At 47.1% G+C, this 9,553-nt stretch overlaps 1 long non-coding RNA gene across 1 annotated transcript; it reads left to right on the top strand.

Moving 5' to 3' along the window:
* The first annotated feature begins 4,615 nt into the window (after window positions 1-4,615).
* Window positions 4,616-9,104, top strand: LOC120937696. Its single transcript, XR_005748745.1, has 2 exons — window positions 4,616-4,969; window positions 8,853-9,104. It is a non-coding gene; the product is annotated as an uncharacterized LOC120937696 (long non-coding RNA).
* Window positions 9,105-9,553: the final 449 nt, after the last annotated feature.

Below are 9,553 nucleotides of genomic sequence, written 5' to 3'. Positions count from 1 at the left end.
GCTGGGCGGCCGCTAATTGTCGGATGTTTTTACACCTTAATGCATAGAATGCATTAAGGTGAAAAAACATGTACCTTTACTTTTTTTCTCAGAGAATAAGAGCTGGAACTCCACCCCCTTCTGAGTCCCACCCCCTTGTCTCCGCTCCTACCCACCTCCAAGCACCGTCCCTGGATTCTGCCCCCTACCCACCTCCCAGTACTGCCCCAAGTACTATTTTCTAAATAATTTGTATGTAATTTGTTCTTGTCTAATAAGAAAAGCAGTAAAAATAGATGCACCAGATCCAGCAACAATAGATCCCACCCCAGTAATAATAGATCCTTCCAAGCAACAATAGGTAGTGCCCCCCCACAGATGAAGGTAGTGCCCCCCACAGAAGAAGGTAGTGCCCCCACTAGGCCCCCGCACACTCCATGCACATAGGCGACCTGCTCCCAGTCAGTCCCCACTCACATTAACCCTGTCACTGGTAGTGTTGTCGTACTCAGGGCCCCCCCCCCCCCCATGCCTCTCCTCCGGAGTTCAGTCATGTTGGTGTGTGTTCGGTGATAAGGGTTTAGGACTAGCAGCAGGTTAGTATATGGAGGGATCAGAGGGGAGGGGGCGGCTCCCTGCTCTCCCAGAAGAAGTGACTCGTCTCCTCTCAGCTCTATCCACCCCCCAGCCCCGTTACCAAGGGACACCAGTGGCTTTCCTGCTACTGTGGGCTGTCCTGGAGGTGACGGTGTGCTGCGCTTTCCCCTATGACAGAAGGGCGGGCGAGCTCAGTGAGGAGAAGGCACGTCCATTCACATTCACATGCGATACCCTAACTACCAAGGCCTCAAGTGTGCCTTGGCCTAGCTGGTCAGTATGCCTCAAAGAGGGCATACCCTGAGGTGAATTTATAAGTTAACGTTCCATGGTATTGTGGTTAAAAACAACAGAGGTTTTAGAGACAGGTATGCCAACCAAATTCTCGGCTCCACAACCTTTTAGTGTAATTTTTTGGGCAAGAAAGGGTTTGCATCCATGCCAAATCATGGCATACCATGGCACAGTCAAAATAAATGTGGAATTCGCTGCAACGCTTCACCTTTATTGCTCCTTCATGCAAAATACACCACAGTGCGGGGTACAGTAAAAGTTGACGCGTTTCACACTGTAGCTAGCGCCTTCTCATAACCTCAGACGTTATTAATAAGCACTAGTCACAGTGTGAAACACGTCACTGTCTGTGATGTCTTTTGCATGAAGGATCAATAAAGCTGAAGTGTTGCAGCGAATTCCAGATTTCTTTTGATTGTGTATCTGCAGACGAGCTGTGCTTGCACCTTCATATAAAACTTGGCTATACTGTGGATGGATGGCTAATGTGCTCACCTGGAGCTGCTTTCTCTTCAGCAGCACAAAGGCAACTGCAGATCAACCATGGGCTAAGATGGCCGCTTCCTTGGCTTTTAAGGAGAAGAGGGTTAAATTCCACTTTAATGTGTATGGACTACTTATTTGTGTCTCTCCTCCTTTCAGTTTTTGATTATTAATCTCCCCACACGCTGTTTTTTATAGGGTTGTCCTGATACCGATACTAGTATCGGTATCGGGACCGATACCGAGCATTTGAGCGAGTACTTGTACTCGCGCAAATGCTCCCGATGCTTCACCCAATACTTTTCTTCTTCTTTTTTTTTTAAGGGTAGAGTGGCTGGAGAGGGTGGGAGGAGTCAGTGGCTGGGGAGGGCGGTCGGAGTCTGGCTGGAGAGGGCGGACAGTCTGTGGATGGAGAGTGCAGGCGGAGTTGGCTAGAAAGGGGGCAGGCAGTCTTTGGAAGGCACAGTCCATGGATGGAGTTGGCGGGCGGAGAGCGAGTCCTCACCTGCAGTGGTAGGCTGACAAGGGTGTAGGGCAGCCGCATCAGGATCGGTGACCAGTGAACGTCCCTACGCCCATCTTGGCACATCCTGCACTTGGCTGCAGTAAGCAGCAGCAGACATCTTGTTACACCCAGCCCGAGCTATATGGGCTGGGTGTAACAATATGTCTGCTGCTTCTTACTGCAACCAAGTGCAGGGTGTACCAAGATGGGCGTTGCAGCATATTTTTTTTTTAAATAAATCCTGTGTAATTTTTCGCAACATTTCAGTGCCAGCCACCTGTCTGTGCCCACGAGTGCCATCTATTAGTTCCCAAAAGTGCCAACTATCAGTGCAATCAGTGCCATCTATCAGTGCCCATAAGTGCCAACTATCAGGTGGAACTGGTAGATGGCACTGATTGCACTGATAGGTGGCACTTGTGGGCAATGATAGATGGCACCGATAAGTGGCACTTGTGGGCACTGCTAGATGGCACTGATTGCACTGTTAGTGCAATCAGTGCCATTTAGCGGTTCTGTACCGTAGGAATTGCGGCAATATTCGGCCGCTTGTGGTGCGGTTTTAACTCCCGCTAGTGGCCGAAAAAGGGTTAATACCATCCGCAATGTGCCTGTGTATTTTTTTCCCGAAAAAGTGCGCTTGTAAGTCCGCTGCGCAAATACGGCGTGACAGAACGTATTGCAACGATCGCCATTTTATTCTCTAGGGTGTTAGAATAAAAAAATATATATAATGTTTGGGGGTTCTAATTAGAGGGAAGGAGATGGCAGTGAAAATAGTGAAAAATTACATTAGAATTGCTGTTTAACTTGTAATACCAACGGCCACCACCAGATGGCGCCAGCTCACAGAAGGAAGAGCTTGTGACTTCACAAGGCCGCAAAGCCGCAGCCTCAATTACCAGCCGTCGCGGGCCCGCCGCGGGGAGGTGGGGGCGCACGGAAACACAGGATCCTGTGCCTCCACCTCCCCCGCCACGCGATCGCGGCGGGCCCGTGGCGGCCGGTAATTGGGGCTAGCAGCTTTGCGGCCTTTTAGGCCGTAAAGCGGCGGCCTCAATTACCGGCGGGCGCGAGGTCACAATTTCTTGTCGCAATTGCGACCTGGTGCCCGGATATTGTCGACCCCTGCATTAACCCCTTCCCTAGTGTTAACCCCTTCCCTGCCAGTCACATGTATACAGTAATCAGTGCAGTTTTATAGCACTAATAGCTGTATAAACGTGAATGGTCCCAAAAATGTGTCAAAAGTGTCCGATATGTGCTTTGCAATGTCATGGTCACAATAAAAAAAAAAAAATCGCAGATCGCCGCCATTACTAGTAAAAAATAAAAAGAAATACAAATGCAATAAAACTATCCCCTATTTTGTAGACACTATAACTTTTGCGCAAACCAATCAATATACGCTTATTGCGATTTTTTTACCAAAAATATGTAGAAGAATACGTATTGGCCTAAACTGAGGAAAAAAATTGTTTGTTTTTAGTAAAAAATATTGATTTTTTTTCAAAATTGTCCCTCTATTTTTGTTTATAGCGCAAAAAATAAAAACCACAGAGGTGATCAAATACCACCAAAATAAAGCTCCATTTGTGGGGAAAAAAGGACGTAAATTTTGTTTGGGAGCCACGTCGCACGACAGCGCAATTGTCAGTTAAAGCGAAGCAGTGCCGAATCGCAAAAAGTGCTCTGGTAAGGAAGGGGGCAAATTCTTCCGGGGGTGAAGTGGTTAAAGTGGAAGTAAACCCTGATGAGTTTGCTGTTCCCTGCAAAGCAAAAACATAATGGGCCAGTATGCATCGCATACTAGCCCATTATGTTGCACTTACCTGCAAAAGAATTCTGCGATGTCCTCGCTGTCGGAAACATCCATCTTCAACCCTTCCGGGGCCGCGGACTCCGGCTCTGTGACTGGCCGGAGTCGCATGCGCATGGGAGCCGCCAGTCACGGCATGGGTCCTTTCTAAAGTGTGCATGCGCTGATGACGTTGGAGCAATCGTATATGGTAGATATCTTCTAAACCATGGAGGTTTTGGAGATATTTCCAGTACCTTCAGGTAAATCTTACGTACAAGTGATGTGTAAGGCTGCTTTCACATTGCAGCGTGGAGCCGCGGTGACGGTATAGCCGCGCTATTTGTAGCGGGGCTATACCGTCGTATTTACCGCGATATTCGGGCGCTAGCGGTGAGGTTTTAACCCCCGCTAGCGCCCGAAGAAGGGTTAATACCGCCCGCAACGCGGGCAGTATTACCGCGCTTTCCCATTGATTTCAATGGGAAGGCGCGGTATAGGAGCGGTGAACACACCGCTCCTATACCGCGGTAAAGATGCGGCTAGCAGGATTTTTGGTGCGCTCCTGCTAGCGCACCGCTTCAATGTGAAAGCCTTCGGGCTTTCACATTGAACACTGCAGGGCATGATTTTTCATGCGGTATAGCAGCGCTATTTTTAGCGCTGTACCGCATGAAAAACGCCCCAGTGTGCAAGGGGCCTAAGGGTTTACAACCACTTTAAATACATGGAGGGGGCGCAGTTTTCATTTCTATTTTGGTTAATGCTGTCCTCAGATTTATACAGCACAGCCAGCCTGGTGCATGCAGCCCTCCCTGTACTGTGTAATATATATATATATATACACATATATATACACATATATATATACACATACACACTAGGAAGCTGACTCGCTTCAGGAAAATATCAGGCTCGCCCATGCGCAGTACACGCGGTTGGAACTTTTGACAGAACACCCTCTTAGCAGAGCGCCATGTGACGGGGGCGTCCTTGAGCCGCACGCAGGGAGGAGGCAGGTCCCAGACGAGCGCTGATTGGACGTCAGGACATCCGAGTGTCGGTGTTCATATGACAAAATATTGTTCGGAGCGCGTTCAAGTGAATTTGCCATTCAGTTCTGGCGATGGGGAGGCTTTCTGAGTTTCTCCGGTTGCTAAAGACGCTAATGCTGCCGCAAAAGCACTGGAAACTAGAAGAAAAAATGTGTGTCTGGGTAAATATGGCCTACGCTGCGTCCGGCATCGGTATCGCCATTGGCATAATATACGAAGAGATCACATCAAGGAAAAAGGGAACCTCACTGGCAGACGGTGAGGCTGTATTGCCGGAGGCGCCACCTAGTGTCTCAAAAGACGAATGGCATGCCTGTACACCTCCTAGGCTGGTTTCAGTAGCTGGAGCTGTTCTGACAGTCACGTGGTTTGACGAACTGCCCTTCCTTTTTAGTTGGTGGCAGTTGTCCTATAAGGCCTCATTCACACCTAGCATAGGTGAAACGATCGTTTTTTAAAAGTGGTATGGGGCAACCTCTCGACTTTTTTTTTAGCTGCCAACTTTTAGGATTCACATATGATCAATGTTTTCGGCTCCATTCACATCTGCACGGTCCTGGAATGCACAAAAAACATGCCGCACTTGTGGTGCTATTAAAGCGGAGCTCCACCCTAAAGTGGAACTCCCGCTGATTGGAACCCCCCCCCCCCTCCGGTGTCACATTTTGACACCTTTCACTGGGAAGGGGGGTGCAGATCCCTTTCTAAAGACCGGTATTTGCACCCACTTCCGGGCCACACAGTCTCAGGCAGACTGCGGGCATTACGTCACCAGCCCCCCCCCCCCCCCGTTGTGTGCTGGAAACACTCGGCTCTCAGTACACAGCAGGAGCCAATCGGCAGGCGCAGCGCGACTCGTGCATGCGCCGTAGGGAACCGGGCCGTGAAGCCGGAGCGCTTCACTTCCTGGTTCCCTCACCGAGGATAGCGGGGGGGGGGGGGGAAGAAGAGTGATGAGCGATCGCTCGTCCTCTGCTGCGGACGGCGCTGGACTCCAGGACAGGTAAGTGTCCTAATATTAAAAGCCAGCAGCTGCAGTATTTGTAGCTGTTGGCCTTTAATATTTTTTTTCCAGCGGACATCCACTGTAAGTTTTTAATAGTGACTAATTCATTACATTTTTTCCAGACCAGGCCTTTTCGTCTTTTGTTTACATGTAACAATCAATATTTTTTGCTAGAATTTTTTTTTTTTAGAACCCCCTCCCCCCCCCCCCCCCCAAATTGTGTGTGTGTGTTTATTATAAATATATATATATATATATATATATATAAAATTTGTGTGTGTGTGACATTATTTTTTTTTAAGCAGAAGCCCTAGCTTAGAGAATAAATTGGGTTTTGCATTTATTATTTTTGTCACTCATTATTGCGCAGAGACTTTTCAAACGCAATTGATTTGTGGGGAAAAAATACACTTTATTTAAAATTTTTAATGCAAAAAACATGATCCATAATCCCACTTTTTTGGATGTTACGCTCACATGCTGATGCCTCGTGTAGGATGATCGCTGTTTGAGTGTGCGCAGAAGGACATGGGCACTTTTTTTTATTGGTTTAATTTTTTTTATATTTACACCAGGGTTTGACAAATTGTCTTGGAATCTAGGAGCCAGCTAAAAAAGTTAGGAGCCAGAAAACGCGCCCGTCCCGCCGAGCTCGCGCGCAGAAGCGAATGCATACGTGAGTAGCGCCCGTATATGTTAAAGGTGTTCAGACCACACATGTGAGGTATCGCCGCGATTGGTAGAGCGAGAGCAATAATTCTAGCTTTAGACCTCCTCTGTAACTCAAAACATGCAACCTGTAGAATTTTTTTAAACGCAGCCTATGGAGATTTTAAAGGGTAAAAGTTTGTCGCCATTTCATGAGCGGACGCAATTTTGAAGCGTGACATGTTGGGTATCAATTTACTCGGTGTAACATTATCTTTTACAATATAAAAAAAATTGGGCTAACTTTACTGTTTTATTTTTTTTATTAAAAAAAAAAAGTGTTTTTTTTCCCAAAAAAAGTGCGCTTGTAAGACCGTTGCGCAAATACGGTGTGACAAAGTATTGCAACGACCGCCATTTTATTCTCTAGGGTATTAAAATAAAAAATATATATAATGTTTGGGGGTTCTAATTAGAGGGAAGGAGATGACAGTGAAAACACTGGGGAAGCTCTATTAGAATGGCTGGTTTACTTGTCATGCCAAGGACCACCACAAGATGGTGCCAGGTCACAGAAGGAAGCTTAGGCCTGCAGAAGGCTGCAAAGCCTTGGCCTCAATTACCGGACAGAGCGGCCCGCCGCGATCGCACGGCGGGGGAGGTGGGGGCGCACAAAGACACAGGTAATTGAGGCCGTGGCTTTGCTCCCTTCTGCAGGCCTAAGCTTACTTCCCCGGGCACCAGGTCGCTAATTCTAGTGGCAACTGCGACCGGGCGCCCGGATTTTGTCGAACCCTGATTTACACTGTTGTGCCAGCAATAGGCACGTGACAGGTACTCTTTACAGAGATATCTGGGGTCTAAAAGGCCCCAAATCCCTCTTCTGCCCCCTTTTTTTTAAAAAGCATTTAAAACTCCAAGATTTGTGTTTTCTAATGCTTTTTGAGTTTTTAAAAATGGTGCCGTTGACATCCGGGTAAACTGGAAGTTATGTCAGATCATCACTTCGGGGTTACCATTGTTACCATCACCTCCCGCTGCTTGTTAAAGCAATCCAGTGGCTAGTTGGCCGCTAGGATTGCTTTTACAAGAGATACCACCATCGATGGTACCAGGGTGGTGACTGCAGCTGTAAGCATCATCCCAATATAACCACCTGAAGTGGTTGGGGGTGTGCTATGTGGAGCAAACGTGGCCAAGTAGCACATGGAGCTTTTTGGCATGTTCCAGTTTGCGCTTTTTTTTTTACTGCACGTATTGCCGTGTTTTTGCATGCAGAAAATGCGTATTTGATCCCCAGGTTTGGGGTGCCATTAAAGCAGAGTTCCACCAAAAAGTAGAACTTCCGCTTTTAGTACTCCTCGCCCCCTTACATGCCACATTTGATGTAATTTTTTTTTTGGGGGGGGGAGTGGGGCACTTCATACTTCCACCCAGGGACCGCCTAGGCAACTCCTCCTTTCGCCTCAGACGGCCTCTCCCTTTAGGTGATCTCCTGGGGCACGTGACAGGTCCCAGGAGATCGTTTGTCCACTCATAGAGCGCAGCGCGACTCGCGTATGCGCAGTGAGTGCCTGGCCGTGAACCCGAAAGCTGTCATGGCCGAGTGCCCACACTATGAATGGAGGCGCGCCGGCCGGAGAGGGGGGGAGAGGAGCGGAGCAGGTAAGTGTCTGTGGAGCCGAAGGGAATGTGTCTATGGGAATGTTTGACCTCAACCCGATAGAACACCTTTGGGATGAATTAGAGCAGAGACTGAGACCCAGGCCTTCTCGTCCACATCAGTGCCTGACCTCACAAATGCACGTCTGGAAGACTGGTCAAACATTCCCATAGACACACTCCTAAACCTTCCCAGAAGAGTTGAAGCTGTTATAGCTGCAAAGGGTGGGCCAACTCAATATTGAACCCTATGGACTAAGACTGGGATGCCATTAAAGTTCATGTGCTTGTAAAGGCAGGTGTCCCAATACTTTTGGTGATATAGTGTTTATGGTGAATGTTGGTCAATGTGGGGCACTAAATGCAGTAATCCACAGAAGATGTACAGCCAAAATAGCTTTGGCTGAACTTCTCCCCTTTAAAAAGCTGTGACTGTGGAAAGTGCAAAGATCCCTACCTCGGAACCTGAACTAAAGGAATGTTTTTTTTTTCCAACTTGCATTGGTTCGGTTTGCATACGTCTAATTCTCATATCACATCCAGAGGGCCACTGGGGATGCAGGAATTCACCGTACCGGCTTTTTGTTACATAATCAGTGCTGTTTTTTTTCTGGGTGTTGCTCAAAGGGCTTGTCCTCTGTATATAGAACACATTTTGTATTTGATTAGGAGACGTTTTCTGATTGGATGAGGTGAATATCATGATGTTATCTGCCCCACCTCTCCACCTTGTCCATTGAGAGAATCTGCCATTCTTTAGTGATTTTTCTAATAAACTGATACACATACTTAATATAACTTATTTTTTTTTCTTTGCATATGTAGCAATCTTAAGAGATGGACCTTGTGTGAAAAAAGATCAACTTTTCGGCAGGGATGAAATATTTTTAGCGAGCATGAAGCGCACCTCTGCACCTTTAGGCACTAAGATGTCGGAATTTTATTTTCTACATTTCAAACCACTTGAAAAGCGTTCAGAAAAATATTATCCTGTATAAAATCCTGTTAAAATAAAAGACCACAGTCATATGTATTATTGTTTTCTGTTTCATAAATAAAAACGTGTATATATTGTAATGTTTTTTTTTTTTTATATATATATTTTTATTCAAAGTTTAGAGCATTTTCCCTAGACAGGCAATAGCCAGATCCATTTAAGGCATTGCCCCCCCCCCCCCCCCCCCTACAGTAAAAGAGAGTGGATATCTCAAATGGGGGGGACACCCTGCGTCTTGAATGGTGTATATATGGCAACAAAGGGGCTGTTATGAGAAATTTTTAAAAATTGTAGGCTCCGGTTGAACCTGTCCTGAATCGTTTATTGATTGGATAAAATGTATACTGATATTGCTTTTACCTATGCATGTGGGGATTGGCGTTATTTTTTTTGTTTCACCTAAGGCCTCTTTCACACGGGGCGGATCAGTAATGAACCGCCCCGTGCACCTCCGTATGCTCAGCGGGGATCGCTCCGTTGATCCCCGTTGAGCCGGCGGATGACAGGGCGGTCCCCGCACACTGTGCAG

The sequence above is a fragment of the Rana temporaria genome, chromosome 4, assembly GCF_905171775.1.
Source record: "Rana temporaria chromosome 4, aRanTem1.1, whole genome shotgun sequence".
Taxonomy (NCBI): Eukaryota; Metazoa; Chordata; class Amphibia; order Anura; family Ranidae; genus Rana; species Rana temporaria.
The sequence above is the reverse complement of the archived record's forward strand: the minus strand, read 5'-3'. Positions and strand labels throughout refer to the sequence as shown.